We start from the raw sequence: 18023 nt of genomic DNA, 5'->3' as shown, positions 1-18023 counted from the left end.
AAAAAAGTATCACTGCTACCAGACAAAAGATAATTATATGTATGGGAATGTCACTGTGTGTATGACATAACCCGCCGCACCAACGGAGGGTTAAAAATATGAAAAGAGGGAAGGCTCTGGAAGAAGACGGAATAGTAGCAGATTTACTGTTGGATGCAGGAGTGAAAGTACAAAACAGGCTCGCCCACTTGTTTACTCAATGTATGAAAAAGAAGAGAATTCTCAAAACATTGTGTATTGCATTAGTAATTTTACATAACAAAAAAGGTGACTCAAAAGATTTTAGCAACTATCGACCTAATACCTTACTATCAGTTATTTACAACCTCTTCACTAAAGTCCTTACAAAGAGAATAACAACAAATTTAGAAGAAAATCAACCTCGTAAGCAAGCAGGATTCTGAAGCGGGTATTCGACTACAGATCATCTACGCACAATGAATCAGCTAACTGAGAAAACCATAGAATATAATAATCCGTTGTGAATAGGTTTTGTTGATTATAAAAAGACTTTTGACTTAGTGGAGCACATAGCAATTATATATGCATTGTGAGAACAAAGAGTAAATCAGAACATTGTAGAACTGCTCGAAAGCATTTATAAAAAAGGAACTTCTACAGTTAAATTTCATAAAGACTCTGAAAACATAAAGATTGGGAATGGCGTGCATCCGGGAGATACAATTTCACACACACACACACACACACACACACACACACACACACACACACACACACACACACACACACAAATACGGCATGCCAAGAGAGTATTTTTAGAAAGCTAAACTGGGAGAACAAAGAAGTAAACATAGATGGAGAAAATCTAACTCATTTAAGATTTGCAGATGACACTGTCCTAATCTCAGAAACAACAGAGACATTGCAAGAATTGTTAAATGACCTGAACAGAGAAAGTATCAAAGTAAGGCTAAAGATGGACCCGCAGTAAAACTAAAGTGATGTTTAATCCACAAACACCAAAGAGCGTCATCAGAATAAGCATAGAAATTCTTCAAGATGTTTCGGAGCACAGTTACTTGTGGCAAATACTAATAATAACAAAAAATCATGACAGCAAAAAAAAAAAAAAAAAAAAAAATGCCTTACGACTGGACGGAAAGCTTTTGGTAAACAGTGACATTATGCAAAGTATCTTGTCAATATGAATGAAAAAAAAAAGTATAAAACAAATGTATAATTCCAGCCATGAGGTATGGTTGTGAGACCTGGAAACAATGAAAATCGATGGAAAGTAAACTAATCCGTTCTCAGAGAGGAATGGAAAGATCAGCGTTGGGAATATCTTTAAGAGACAGGAAAAGATCCACTTGAGTGGGAGAGCAGACTAAAGACAAAGACATTATACAAGTTATACACAGAAATGAAGGTGGGTAGGCAGTGTAACAAGAATAAGGAATAACCGATGGAACAAGAGGCTGACTGACTTGACACCAAGAGATTGTAAGCATATCAGTGAAAGGCCAGACAGGAGGTGCAGAGATAAGAAGAAGAACTGTCCAGGGAAAACGTGGCAGAGATTGGCTTAGTCAAGAACTTAGTGGAGAAGGCTGGGGGAGGCCTTTGTTCATATCTATCTATCTGTTTATCTATCTATCTATCTCTATGTATCTGTCTATCTATCCATCCAACTATCTATCTATACAGTATACATAAATAAATATATATATATATATATATATATATATATATATATATATATATATATATATATATATATATATATATATATATATATATATATATATATATATATATATATATATATATATATATATATATATATATATATATATATATATATATATATATATATATATATATATATTTCTATATATATATATATATTGTGTGTGTGTGTGTGTGTGTGTGTGTGTGAGAGAGAGAGAGAGAGAGAGAGAGAGAATATTTTCTGTCTCTCTATGAATTGCCAAATGTCTCATCATGCCTTATCATTTACATTTAAACATATAAGGTGTAATAAAGATTTGCTTCATCTGAAGGAACTGAAGGACTCTGACAACCCCAATGCTTTTTTGTTGTTCCACTGAATTCGCTGAGCTCATGATCATAAGTAGTAATGAATCTCCTTGATTACTATCTTAATCAGCCTTATACTCTGAATACGCTTGGTCAGTAACCGAGCATAAAATGGTTAGGGACTTAAGATGAAAATGTGATCCTGCATGACCCTGGGGTGAGGCTCAATCCAGCATTAGAACATGTCATTACCCCCTTTATGGTAAGGATACGTAGCATCCATATCCATGCAAAACTCAGCACAAACACACAAAACCAACACTTATTTGTATATGGTGTTAGAGAGAGTTAACATTATCACTTCGAGACATAAACCAGGATGTTGTAAGCCTTTTTCCTCTATCCAAGAGTTGAAAATGCTTGACAGCATTCAGATCGACTCGAATTCTTGGGGAAAAAAATCGTGAATACATAAAACATTATTATGAACTAATCCGCCTGTATGGCAGTCATACTCACTTTGCCTATCGTGGTTCCCTATCATCATGGATTAAAGAAACATAAACAAAGCCTTCAATAAGATTCCAAACCAGTTGTCATTTTTAAAATAAGAATTCGCATTTACAACGCATTACTGGTTATACAACTTTTTAGACAATATAATTCGCTCCGGTTACGCAAATTTTATAATGAACCTTCGGAGAAAAAGAAAGTTAATTAAAATCCAGATAACTAGAAAGTGGTTATCTTGTGTGAGATAAGCCGCACCATCATTATTATTATTTGGTTAGGATCTTTCAGTTAATTTTCTTTCCTGTAAAAGACAGCAGGACAAACGGAACATTCGCCAAGGCATGAAAATAAGCCAAGCTGCAAACCTTCGATCTTTCTGACAATCAAGCCAGTGCTCTGGAGAGGGAAGGCAGGGGGTGAGGTCAGAATCAAGGCCCAAGTAAAATGGAGTGGAAAGGTTACAAGAGGATGAGAAAAAGGCAGAATATAAGAAAGAAGTGGAGGAATGATTGGGTAAATATGAACTGGAGCAGATGGGGGACGTGGAAGGTGTGTGCAAGATATTCACATAAGAACTGTGTGCAGCATGTGAGGTGGTGTGTTGGGTGTAGAGAAGACGAAAGGGAGTACAATGAACAGCGTGGTGGAATGAAGAGGTGAGACAGACTGTGGCACAAAAGAAAAAAGCATACACTGAATGGATGAGAAATGGGGCGTGGAAGAAGTTGAAAGACGGAAGAGAGATATATATGTAGAAAGGAAGAGAGAGGTGAAAAGATTAGTAAGAGAGAGTAAGAAGAGAGTGGATGAGGAATTTGGAAGGAATTTGAGTGTCAAATGGAGGGAATGTAAGAAAATGTTCTGGAGAGAGGTAGTGTCAGACAGGGTGGCAATGAAGTTAGTAGGGGAGTGAAAGATAAAAATGGTAGATTACTAGTTGAGAATGGAGAAAAAGTGAGCAGATGGAGAGGACACTTTAAATAACTGTTGGACATAGAGATTGAAATTAATGTGAGTATAAGTGGCTGGCGAATGACTGGGAGAAGGAGGGAGGTGAGAAGACAGGAAGAAATCGGTAGGATAGAATTTTTTTTTTTTTTTTTTAATAACAGAACAGAGGAAGAAAAAAAAATGAATAAAAAAAATCCATGCACCAGATTACTGGTGTCCTCTGTTCATAAAATATCTGTAACAGTTAGATTTGAACAGCAGTAGGTTGAAGTTTGGAGGGAAACAACTCTGGGGAAGCGAGTTCCAGAGAGATGCAGCTCGGGGAATGAAATAATTCTGATAGGCAGAAGTTCTTAAGTATGGCGAGTGACATTCCAGTCATGAGCGCTGTCAGCTGCCCGTGTAGCACGAGGGAAGGCATGGAAAGGTGGCACCATGGACGCAAGTTCGTCTGAGCATTTGCTGTAGAAATATCTGTAAAATAACGCAAGTGAGGCAACATTCCTTCTTACTTGTAGGGATGGTAGTTTATTAGTAATAGCAGAGTTATTAATAATTCTAACAGCTTTGTTCTGAAATTTGTCTCCTTGTTTTAATGCAACCTCTCCACATCCTCTCCACAAGGGTGAGCAGTATTCAAGCTGAGAGCACACGATTCTTATAAATTATAACTAACTGCTCGTCAGTGAAGAAGTTACGAACTCTGTACAATAATCCAAGTTTCTTTGAGGTGGTTTTAGCAAGTGATCTCACAAGAGAGGTCCAGCTGAGGGCATTGTTAAGCGAGACGCCGAGAATTTCAATACTTTTAGAAATGGGAATATTTGTAGCACTGAAGGTAATATACGATTCTGGCAATACCTGTCTATTAGTAAATTGTATGTATTTAGTTTTACTAGCATTAAATGAGACAAGGCTATTTTGTCCCCATTCACTGATCGTGGATAAGTCTTGATTTAAAGAGATGGCTGTACTGAGATGAGAGTTAGAGATATCGGACTTTGCAAATGGATGTCTGAGTGTCAGTGAACTATGAAGTGTTGAATCATCTGCATATGAATGGATGGGATTGTGGGTGACAGATAAAAGATCATTAATATGAACGAGGAACAGGGTTGGTGCCAGAACTGATCCCTGCAGCATGCTGGTGTTAACTGAGTGGAAAATGGAATATACATCATCTACTTTTACTCTTATTATACAATTGCTGAGATATGAGGAAATCAAAGGAACAAAAGAGTTTAGTCCATAGCAAGAGAGTTTGAACAACAGGGAACTGTGCCACACTCTGTTGAAAGCTTTAGAAATATCCAGGGCTAATGCATGAGTTTCACCGTGTAAGTCAACTGATTGATGGATGGTATGAGTCAGGAGATTGAGTATGTCAATGGTGGATCTTTCTTGGCGAGAACCATATTGTCTATCACTAATTAAGTTGTTGGATTCAAGATGTTTAACTATGTGCTTATTAATCACAGTTTCAAAAACCTTACCAAGAGAAGATGTGACAGCTATTGGTCTGTAATCAGTGGGGGAATGCATGATGACTTGTTAAAGTTATTATTGAAAGAATTGAAAGTTGACCAGAATATTCTATTGTCATTAGGGTTGTTAAGTAGTTTTGATGCTCGGTTTTGAAGAAAGTTTGATTTAGCAAGATTTGTTACAGCTTTTGCATGGTTTCTAGCAATTTTAAATTGAGAGAGTGATTCAAATGTTTTTGATTTCAAGTAATAGTTATATGCTGATGACGTTTGGGCTGTTGCTCTGGCACAGTTGCTATCAAACCATTTTGGAGAGTTCGATCTTTTAGTGAATTGTTGACTTGGTGTGAATAAATCCATAACAGCTAGGACTAAATCGCAAATGTGGGACTGGGTAGAATTGACATCACTAGAGAAGAAAGACTGCCATGGAATGTCTGCACGATCATTTCTAAATTCATCCCAGTCTGCCCTATCAAAGTGCCATCGGGTCACCCTGACAGGTTCAGAACGGGGAGGTTTGGAGGGGCTAACTAATAAGGCTTTGATGAGATTGTGGTCAGAGGATCCAAATGGAGACAATACCTCTATCCTGTACTGAAATGGATTATTTGTCAGGAACAGATCCAAAAGATGGGCATTATGGTCAGGATTATCTGGTATTCTGGTTGGTTGCTTTACCAGTTGCGTGACATTAAACGATTCTGCAAACAGCTCGCACTCTAGACCAGCATCGTCAGTCCTGGCAGAGTGCAATAACCATTCAACATTATGTATGTTAAAATCACCCAAGATGGTAATTTCAATCTTAAGGGCAAGATTAAGGTTACTCAACTTTGTGGAAATGGAATAAAATACACTGGGTTCAGAAGAAGCATTGGGGGAGCGATAAACTACACAGATATATTTGGTAATATTTTGACAGTTTAGTTTAAACAACAAGTAATCAAAACTGCGTGAAGTGAAGTTTAAAATGGTGTCAACGGCATATTGGGATTTGATATAACAACAGGTGCCACCCTTATTACGGAAGTTTGTGAGGAGATGGTAATCAGGAAAACAATTTGGGGATATTTCAGTAGATGGTGAGATTTGTGGTTCTGTGAGGAATAGGGCCAGAGAGGATATGGACTGTAGAAAAAAATGGACTGAATTTAAGTTGGTACTAAGCCCACGGATGTTGGTGAAGAATAAGGCAGCTTTTTCACTTCTCTGCTGACGAGCATGGCCGGAAATCGCTCTAGTCGCTGCTGGCACAGACGCTTGATGGTGACCAGGAGGACCCTGTGCCGCCAGCCCTACCCTGCCGGTGGTGGCAATCCGAGGTACCACCTCTTTTGAAAGTAAAATTGCAGCGGCCATTGCTAAGAGAGTGGAATAGAAGGTGTGATATCTTATGTGCATGTAGTTGAAGGTAGAGGTATTAAGAGAGTATGCTGGGCTACTTTCTGTGTAAATGAAAGCACTGAAAATGTTCAGCAAAGGGGGATGGTCAGGATCATGTCCTGAGGGCTGGTGAGACAGGAGCTCCAGCTCTCCCTATCACCAGCTTGCCATCCACCTCGGGAGTACTGCCCTGTTCGACTGGTGCTACAGTCTACTCCTCACAATGTGGAAGCAATGAAGAGAGTCAAATTGGGGAAAGCCCCAAGAATTGATGGAGTGTGTGGTGAAATGCTGAAGCATGGGGGAGAGATAGTAGTAGAATGGACGTGGAAGATATTATGCAGATTGGCCTGGGAGGAAGGTAGAGTCCCGGAGGATTGGGAGTCAGGCATAATTATTTCCTTGTACAAAGGAAAAGGGGAAAAAAAGTGTGTGGTAATCATAAGGACATTTGTCTTCTTAGTGTAATAGGAAAAGTATACGGTAGAGTACTTATCGACAGAGTTAGGGAAATAACAGAAGAATTTTTGGAGAAGCACAGGGAAGCTTTAGGAAGGGAAGAGGGTGTGTAGATCAGATAATCATTCTTAGATCTTTAGTGGAAAAGTTTCTAGAGAAGGGAAAGAAGTTGCATGTGGCCTTCATGGATTTGGAGAAAGTATATGATAGGGTGGATAGACAAGGATTGTGAAAAGTACTGAGGATATATGGAGTAGATAGGAAGTTGTTGAATGTTGTGAAGAATATGTTCGAAGGTGCTAAGGCTGCAGTGCGTATGGATAGTGAACTAAGTTGTTCTATTTGAAGATTGGGTTGAAACAGGGATGTGTCATGTCTCCATGGTTGTTCAGTCTGTATATGGATGGGGTTATAAAAGAGATACAAGGTAGGGCAGTGGATGTCGGAGTGGCCCTAAGGAGAAAGGGCAGTATTTGAAAACTCCCTGTACTGTTGTTTGCAGATGATACTGTATTGTTAAATGAAGACCAAGGGGAGCTGCAAGGCTAGGTGGATGAGTTTGGGAGAGTTTGCAAGAAACGGAATCTAAATTTGAATGGAGGGAAGAGTAGTGTTATGGTCTTCGAGAGAGGTGAAGTCAGTGAATGTACAGTGAGGTTGGATGATGAGGAAATGGAAAATGTGAGAATATTTAAGTATTTGGGTAGTGTGATAAGTAAGGATGGAGGTTTGGAGGGTGAAGTGCTTGAAAGGGTACAACAAGGAAGAAAGGTTGTTGGTTTCTTGTAGGCAGTGATAAGAAACGGAAGTAAGCAGGGAAGTGAAAAAATTATTACATGACAGTACTGTGATATCAACTCTAAAGTATGGAAGTGAAGCTTGGACGTTGTTGGAGGGACACAAGTCAAGAGTGAGGGCAGTGGAAATTAGTTATTTGAGAGGAGCCTGTGGAGTCACATGGAGAGACAGGCTGACAAATGGGGATGTGAAGGAGCGTTGTGCTGTAGATGTGAATGTGATAGGAAGCGTTAGGAGAAACACACTGAGGTGGTTTGGCCATATGGAGAGGATGGAGAGTGAGAGACTGACGAGAAGAGTGTATGTGAGAGAGATGGAGTGGGAGAGAGGGGGGGGAAGGCCATGGATGAGATGGAGGGATGGAGTGGAAAGGGATGGAGTGAAGAGGGTGTGAGCTGGGAGCAGGGCAGTGAAATGGCGAGGGACAGGGTGACGTGGAGGCGATTTGTTTGTGGCCACCCCGTATAAGGGATTAAGGCTTCTGGGAATAGATAGATATTGTTTATGCTGGGTATGGTAATTTTATAATGATTGTATCGCGGAAGAGGACGGCAATGTGTAGTAAACAAAATAAATCGCTTAGGAAGAGGACTTAGGGAGCTTCCTTAACCGTCGAGAATACGTGTCAAGGTGTAATATGGTAAAGTTGATCATTCAGAAGTGCTGCGCAGTGTCCGATACCAGCGAGAAAACGACTGATCTTATAGGCTCGTCGGATAGGATTTAACCGCTTCATCATAACGTACTTCCTGCTTTATTATTGCTATCGACACGAGATTTTATGCTGGCTAGGAAGCACTTTCTGAATAGAGATTGTTAACTGTCTTCCTCTGTATTTGCTACTGCTTATGACCTCCATTTTTTTAAATGCAGTGTGTCCAGATATCTCGAAATAAACAGATCTTGATTTTGGCTCTGTTTTGTATTTATTCTTCCTTGGAGGAAACAGTCTTTCGGCCTTTGGTTTCTTTTTACTTGCATTGTGTTTGTGTGTGTGTGTGTGTATATATATATATATATATATATATATATATATATATATATATATATATATATATATAGATATATATTACAGTTGGGAGCAAATATTAGCCTGATATTTCATCTATTTTACTTTTCTTTTCCCACTAGTGTCTAATACACCAAAGATGAGGAAAGCCTGATATGTGCCTTTGTCCATAGATGATGATTTTCAATAAGATTTATTAAAGAGAAAGGTGACCGACATGTCCTAACTATGCCTGTACTGTAAACACAGTGGAATGGTTGACGATTTTTTGTCCCTGATTGTACAGTAATGCATCATAAAATCGTAATCTTTTAAAGACAATAGACAGGAGCGGAGTTAAGGCAAGAAAAGAAAATGGAAGTAAATAAAAAGACCAATAGCTGTTATCTAAAGTGGATGTCAGGAGGCTATGACAAAGGATTTTATTATTTTTTTTTTATTTTTATCATGAACTTAAGAGAAGGAGAGCAAATCAAGAATGCACCCAAGCAAACCACTGCCTCCAGCTGAAACCGGTGAGAGAGAGAGAGAGAGAGAGAGAGAGAGAGAGAGAGAGAGAGAGAGAGAGAGAACCATGCAGCAAAGAAAAGCAGGCATGATAGGTTTTACTGAAAAATATGAGTGGAAAACCAGTTTTACTTGGTTGTCTGTAAGGAAAAAGCAACATTAATTCCATAACAGCGCAACAGTGTTGGTGTATTTTTGTGATCTAGATATATTACATAACCACCAAAATCATGCAAAACCTTCAAATAAATAGCATCCCTCACGAACCACCACCAGACATGCACCCCAGAGAAATCACCCTATCAGGAGAGACACGAGCACGCTTAGCTAGACTACGATGCGATCAACACCCTTCCCTGCTACAATCCCCAAACAAATTACCCTCAAAAGCAATCCACTGTGTTGCCAGTACAATGCAGCTCCCCACAGCACAGCACTCTATGTATCACATTATCGCATCACTGACAATCTTCAAAATGATTTTGAGACATAGACATAGACATAGACATATATTTATTAGGCTCAGACTTTATACAAAGTATGGAGCACACCTCCCGATTTTAGTACACAGTATAGTGTATCCTAGGGTTATTAATACAAATTACCTAAAAATATTAAGTACAGGCTTGACGAATAATGCTACTTTGCACTGTATGACATAGCTATTACTTTGAAATAATTGTGCTAACTTACATCTACTGGGATTTTTTCTGTAATACATTGGTATATACTTAAGCCTTAATGCTGTGATGTCATCATTAGTACACTCAAATAATACATGATACTCGTCTCCAAGGATATTATCATTACATTTATTGCAGAACCTTTCTTCTCTAGGAATTCTGTTGAATCTACCTGTTACAATGGGTAATCTGTGATTATTAGTTCTAATTTGCATAGGTTAATCCTGTGCTGTTTTGATAATTTTACTAGATAACTTTCGAAGACAAATCTATCTTTATGAGAATCATATATGCTACATGATGATTTACTATTCACTACTGACTGCCAGTCAGTGATCCACTGATCCTTAACCTTTCTCTCAAAAGCAAGTTTCAACCATAAACGATTATTAATTGGCCCAACCATATGCCTGACATACCTGAATTATTCAACAAAGTTTTTATATAGTTCAACCACTGTGATTTGAAACTGTTTTCATTAAATAGTTTGTAAAGACACTGATACATTACAAAACAAAGTGTATCTTGCTTACCAGTAATTATTCTTGACCAATAATTCAACATACTACTTTTAACATGCGTACTGATTGGATATTTACCCAACTCCCAATAAATCATGGCATTGCATGTTGTTTTACGAATAAGCATATGTTTCAGGAATGTAACATGTACTTTCTCTATATCCTTAATACATCTGTATCTCCAAACCTCACAGCCATATGTAATGATCGGTAATACCATGGAATCAAACAACTCTAGTTGCAAGTCAATAGGCAAATCAAATTTACGACACTTTGCAATCAAACTGTACATTGCTCTCCTACCCTGTGTAATGATTATATCTTCATTTAGTAAATACATATTATTATTTCATTACTTTGGTAATGGTGTTTGTCAATATTAATATATATATTGTAATACTAAAATGAAGATATAAACTCATAAGGAATTATTTTAGAAGATCAAGGATGTACTGTATACTGTATGACGGAGTATTGGAAGGTTTTCGAATTCATAATAATACACTGTCTGAAAGAAGCTGATGTTTGCCTCACCTTCTCAGCATTGGTGCCTATTGATTGTGTAGCCTACAGAAAATATGACACCCTGCTGCACCAGTTGTTCCTGGCATGTTTTAAAACTTCCATTATAATTCATGATAACACCCAAATATTTATATTCCTCGACAATTTCAGTCTTTTCTCCTTTAAATTGAGAGTTATAATCCTGTGTTCCACATTTTGCCTTGCTAAATGTAGTAATCTTTGTCTTTTTACAATTGATATCTAACTTCCATGTGTCACAGTACCTTTCCATAGCTTTAAGTGCATTGCAAATACCTACTTCACTCTCAGCTAATATAATAGTATCATCTGCATTCATCAAGACGAAAACTTTAGGCATATTATCCACCCATTCGTCATCAATATTAATGTAATTACAGCTATGTTCTAACAGGTATTCTTCAATATCATTCACATACAAAGAGAAAAGAAGTGGTGACAGGTTTTCTCCTTGTCTGACACCAGTATAACTTACAAAATAGTCAGAGACCTCTTGAATAACTGAAACACAAGATTGTATATTGCTGTACATATTCCTTGTTACTCTAATAATTTTACCATTAATTCCTATCTTCAGTAGTTTATACCACAGGCCATCTCCCCACACAAGGTCTAAACCTTTTCTGTAATCATCATACAGACAATACGATTTTTTCTTCTTGTGCTGAAACAGATCAATTAATTTTTTTAATACAAAGACATGATCAGTAGTAGAATATCCCTCCCTAAATCCTGCTTGCATTTCCTTAATGACAGAATTATCATCAAAAAATTTGGTTAACCGTACATTGAGTATTGTTGTAAACAATTTTTCTACACAACTTAGTAGAGTTATACCTCTATAATTATTTACATCATTTACTTCTAAGTTCTTAGAAATAGGAACAATTACTCCTACCAGCCATTCGTCTGGGATATTTTCTGTCTCTAGAACCTTATTAAAGAGTTTTACATATAAGGGGAATAATAGATGTTTAGTATTTTTTATATATTCATTGAAAATATTATCAATACCAGCAGCCTTGTTATTCTTAAGCTTCAGTATACACTTGTACACCTCATCCTCTGTAACCTCTTTATTTAACACACTGTCGTCTTCAGTATCAGTATCAATGTCTATATTGCCAAGAGATTCTTCGGGGTTACCCTAATGTGCTAGTCTCTTTAAATGATTCATAAATTCTGAAATTAGTATGGGTATATCAGATTTTTTTTCTGTGTTCCCTGTAAAATCTGCCAATATAATCTAGGGTCTTTGGTCTTAGCATTCTGTAACTTTACAATTAAAGAGAGAGAGAGATACCCGCTGAATTAGTCGGTTTCCTGCAGTCCAGCAGCCTGACATTTCGGATAAAAGTAGAAACAAAATTAATGATACCATACATTGCTTAAGCTTGAGGAACTTTATGATTACTCTCCCAGATATTACATTCTGGACTACATATGGGAGGCTGCAAACTTTTGGTGCAGTAGTAGTTCGCAGCTGGAAAATATGAAGTCGAAGAATCGGGCCGGACAGACTCTTGGAAGCAGTTAAATTCCTTTATGTACGTGTTCAACCATCAGTACAGTTGGGAACCTCGAAGGAAATCGAGTAGTTGCAGGTATTCTGGGAGAAGATCGGATCTCAGTAAACACTTATTTTTCCCTCTTCCCCGAAGTAACGGTCATGCAATCGACAGGTATTATGTTGCCATTATTAACAAATAGAATTTTAAGGACAGAGCCAGAATACAGGTACTATAAGTACCATAAGTACTCAGCACCGATTAATCTCTTTAATGCGATAACGTCGTTTGTATTTTGTTTTTCCTGTCAACGATGGGTTTTATTCAGCTTTGGATATACATATATTTTTAAATTTATCTCCAGGGTTTAGATACACAGTTCGTAACCATTCACCATGAGACTTTTTTCTTAGGTTACATAAAGTCGTCTTAACACAGCAAGTGTAAAATTATGATGTTAAGGGATGTAACTTGCAATACTTTGGTGATAGAAACTCCGTGTACAAACAGCTAGATAAGGAGTTTATTACAAGCTCACAGTAAAACAGTCTGCCCGGCTAGGATGTCTGCTATCAATTGATGCAATAACGCCGTCTTCAGGCGTGGGAGAGCATGCTGACCTAGCAAATTTAGTGGGGGCATGTATGCATTGGGGGGGGGACATATATACATCGGGGGTAGACATATTGTGGAGGGGGTACACTACTCCCCCGGGTAGCGGAGATGGTGTCTCCTGACACTGGGAGTGAAAAGGTGTTTGATTATAGTAGTAAGGCAGGACCAGGGAGGTTTGGACAAGGGATAAGGATCAGACAGGGGCAGTAGGGGAGACATGGCCATGTTGAGGGGAGGGAATTAGAAGGATATATACATATAAGATATACAAGGAATAATAGGTACAAATCCAGTAAGGGTCGAAGGGATATAGGAACATAATGGGAATTACACAATAATAGTTTGATACATGATAAACAAGGAGTAGATATGAGAGTTCTATTGTTGTTCTTCCTTCATTTTTTTTTTTTTTTTTTTGTGGATTTTCTGTAGGACACACTGTCACTGTGTAATGCATTAAAGAAATACCATCATTTTCTAGTAGGCAGAGTGCTGTTCACAGTTTGGTTAATTGTCAGATGGCATTGCCAGTCACTGAATGTGAGGGCACTAAGTACGGGGAGTTTCTACGTCGTGTGTAGGGCGTACTATGCCTGTAGCGACTCTGATTTCCTGGAGTCGACGTTCCATTTTTCTGACACAACAATGCACTGCACAGATGATGAGTAGAAAACCTATGAAAGCGATAACCACAGGGGGAAACACAACTGTCGGATGAACCCATGAACGGCTGAAGGCCAGGGAAAATTGATCCATAATGAAATCACTGTCATTGAGGAAGGTGAGCATGCGCAAGTGAGGGGAGGTGATGGTAATGTTGGCAGATGGTAGGGTTGAAGGTATGTCGATTGGTTGAAAGATGTCATAGGAGTGTTTACGAACAGCTTGGTGATAGCGATTGGCGTAAGTGATGACGGACTCTGATTTGACGGTAGAATAGTCAGGTACTTTGTAGAGACCTCTAGCGGGGACGGAGCGAACGGAAGAACCAGGACACATGATTGTGACAGAGATGGGAACAGCAAAGAAGAAGTACTGGACATGGTTGAGGTGAGCATGGTGGACCGGGAGGTCAGGAGCTGGGACAAAAAAACAGGCCGAGTAGATGGAATGGTTGCGAACTAAAGCGGACTCACAGGGTGTAGCACTGCTAGGCAAGATAGCGAAAAGGTGGGCAGCACAGAGACGAGAGGTCGGAGTAAGGGAGGAACATTGCTGGAGGTCTGTGGAAGAAAGGAAGGCAACGAAAAGATGATCATGGGAGAGGAGGAAATATTCTGAAGGAACAGATACCTGTAACAAGTTGTTGAGGCGGAAAGGGAAGGGAATGATGTGGAAAAGGTTAAAGGTTATGGCAGAACGGAGAGGAATATGGACGACGACGTATGTAGTGAGAAGAGTGGCTTCGAGAACAGGATAATAATAGTCAAGGGAGGAGTAAGGGAGGACTGGGGAGAGACCGAAGGTGGAGTGAGCCCATTCCAGGACAGAACGGAGAGCTGAGACAGGTACTAAGTCGGCAGTGACACGTCCATTGATAGCATCGACCAGGATACGAACCAAGGTAGAGACTTGAGACAGGAGAGAGTCAACGGCCAGTTGGAGATTATCCATGTTGAGTTTGAGGTAGAAGAACTGGGAGATAACGTTGAGATCTGAAAGGTGGCATTGTAAGATATCGGTGAAAGTGTTTAGAGAGGACGTGACTTCATTGAGTTGGGTTGTGAGTTTCTGTAACATAGTGTGTTGGATTTTAATGACTAGGCGTTGTGATTCTAGGGCTGAAGCTAAATGAGTGAGATCAGATTTGAAGCCAGAAATGTCACGGGCTGTAGCAACGCCAAACAAGCCACTCAGAATCTCACCGCCGAAGTCGAAGAGACCTCGTTTCACACGAGAACAACCCACGGGTGTCTGAATGGAAAACGTGTCATTGAGCTCAGTGAATCTGTGACTTATGTATTGCAATTGCCAGGAGAGTGGGAGGAAAAGGTTATAGAGATACTCATTCGGGTTGTGTGTCCCCATGAGGGCCGTGAGATGGTTCCTGATTCCGTGGAGCTGGTGCGCGTAGGCAGGTAGGGCAATGGCTAAGTCGGCCAGGGGCGCAAGATCGTAGTGCAAAGAGGCGATGTCGTCGATAAGCATTACCTCGCCTTCCGAGCCGACCAAGGCCCCGGGACGTACTCCACCATCGTCCTGACCTGACCCAGACCCCAGGAGGGTCAGCACTGCCAGCAGGGAGATCGCTAACATCGTACCTAGAAAATCAGGGTAGAGTTAATGGGGGAGGTCGTGAAGAGGTTGATGGGCAGAGTGCAGTTTGGACCGATATTGATGGATTGATGAATAAGCAGGTGGAGGTGGAGAGGAAGGAGACTGAGGGATAGGTGGAGACAGAGTAGATTGAGGGATGGGAGGAGGGGAAGAGGGTGCAGGAGGTTGTTTAAGTGATGCTTCCAACACGAGGCCACGGGGTGCTCGCTTTAAGTCATCGACGTGGACCCATCTGGTGTCCCTAGTGGACAGGTCCTGGAGGTGAAATTTGTTGCCTTGTCGAGTGAGGACGCGGTGGGGCCCTGTAAATTTGTCATCCAACTTAGAGGAACGTGTATGGGAATGGGCAAAGACAAGATCGCCTACATTGATAGTGATAGGAGAGGCGGACCTATGTTGGCGCTGCAGCATGTCCTCCTGAGAGGAAGCCAAAGTGGATTGGACATACTGGTGGATTGTCTGGAAGTTGGCCAATTTTAGTTTAACATGATCATCCATGTTGTAGATGGGTTCTGGCTTTGAGGATAAGAGAGAGTATGGGAGGTCCTTGTCAAAACCAAAGAGGACGAAGAAGGGAGATTCAGCAATGGATGCATTGATGGAGCTATTGATGGAAGATGCCACTTGGGGAATCCAGTTATCCCAGGACGAACTATGGGAGCCTAGATGTCTGAGGCACTCTAAGATTTTACGGTTGTGGCGTTCTACAAGGCCATTGGAAGCCGGATGGTTAGGCACGACATTGCACTTACTGATATGAAAGTGGCGACAGATCTCATCGAGAAGGCTATTGTTGAATTCTGTACCGTTGTCAGTAAGAATGGTATGAGGGGTACTGAATGGGCAAATTACGTGATCTACAAAGGCACGGGCAACGCTCTTCGCGGTCTTGTCGGAGAGGGGGACGAGGACATAGTAGCGGGAGAAGTGGTCGACCGCTATGAACAAGTACTCAGCGCCAGATTCTGTGAGAGGTAGTTTTAAGTGATCGATTGAGACAGTTTCCCATGGTCGTGACGGGATTGGGTATTGTAAGAGAGGTGCTGGTAAGCCGGTTGATCCTTTGTGGCGGTGGCAGGAGAGGCAAGAGTCACAGTGGGCATTGATATCACGGCGCATGGTTGGCCAATAGTATTTGAGACGTGCTTGGCGCAAGCATCGGTCTTTACCTGGATGGGAAGCTTGAGGAGTATTATGAACAATATGAAGAACCTTTGGTATCAGGGCAGTGGGGACAACAAGTTGGTGTACTTCACGATTGGGCATGTCTTTGCCTGTTAGCAGTGTTTTCCTGTACAAGAGATCATCATCTAGCATGAACTCATCTAGTGATACTGGCAGAGTAGGTAAGGTCGAGGCATCGCTAGATTCTAGGAAATAAATGACTTTGGACCACATGGGGTCTTGACGTTGAAAGTTTCGAACAACGTCTGACGTTAGTGTAGTGTTTTCAGTTACTTCAGGCTGCAGTGATGTTATAGCTGCTGCTACGTGACGTGAGAGTGCGTCTGCGACTACATTCAACTTGCCTGGTACATATTGAAAAGTGGGATTAAAGTCCTGGATGATGATAGACCATCTAGCTAGTCTACCTGTTAGGTTGCGATTCTTGAACAAATCACATAGTGGAAGGTGGTCTGTTTGGATATGCACTGGATAACCATAGACTATATCTCTGAAATGTTTCAAGGACCAGATTACCGCTAGTGCTTCGAGATCTGTGACACTGTAGTTGCGTTCAGCGGTTGTAAGGGTGCGACTAGCATACGCATTACGCGCTTCCTTGATGCTTCATCGAGTTGCATCAAAACGGCATCAAGTCTAGTGCCTGAGGCGTCTGTGCAGAGAAGGAAAGGTGTGGTATAATCAGGGAATGCTAGAATAGGGGCATTTACAAGAGCTGTCTTTAGCTTTTGGAAAGCCTGGGACTGGTCGTTAGTCCAAACAAGGGCACATTCTGCTTGAGTAAGTGGGTCAGAGGAGTGGCGATCTGTGCATAATTCCTGATATAGCGACGATAATAGCCACTGAGGCCCAGGAAACTTCGTACAGCGTCAGTAGTGGTAGGTTCTGGGAAGTTAATGATCGCCTTAGTTTTATCCTCATTAGTATGAATGCCTTGTGCATCTCAGACATGGCCTAGGAATTTGATTTTCTTTCGCAGGAAGTCACATTTACTGAGATTGATTTTTAGGCCTGCGAGCTGGAGGCGTTTAAAGACTTGCTGGAGTTTGGTAAAATGATCAGGGATGGATTTACTCACAACAATGATATCATCTAGGTAAGCAAAAAGAGAGTGTCCCATCATACCGCTGAAGACTGAATGGATAAGTCGCATGAACACGGAGGGAGCATTTCTCAGACCAAAAGGGAGTCTCTTAAATTGAAAATGTCCAGAAGGGGTGCTAAAGGCTGTAACTGGGCGAGAGGACTCTTCCATTTCGACCTGCCAGTACCCGCTGAGGAGGTCTAAAGATGAAAAGACTACGTTATTTTCACCAAGGGATTCTAGCAAATCAGTGAGGACAGGTAGCGGGAAACGGTCTGGAACGGTGACAGAATTGACTTACTATAGTCGACTACTGGTCTAAGGTTGCCGTCCTTCTTGGGTACTAAGAAAAGTGGGCTATTCCATGGAATGACGGAGGGTTCAATAATGTCCTGGTCTAACATGTTCTGTACCATTTGATCTGTTTGCTTTCTCTGGCTGTGAGGCAATCGATACGCTGGTATGTAAATCGGCTGAGTTCCTGGGAGTAGTTCAATCG

This window comes from Coenobita brevimanus, chromosome 31 (genome assembly GCF_032717465.1).
Source record: "Coenobita brevimanus isolate Jiangsu-jjx chromosome 31, ASM3271746v2, whole genome shotgun sequence".
In the NCBI taxonomy this organism is placed as follows: Eukaryota; Metazoa; Arthropoda; class Malacostraca; order Decapoda; family Coenobitidae; genus Coenobita; species Coenobita brevimanus.
This window is presented reverse-complemented; position numbering follows the sequence as displayed.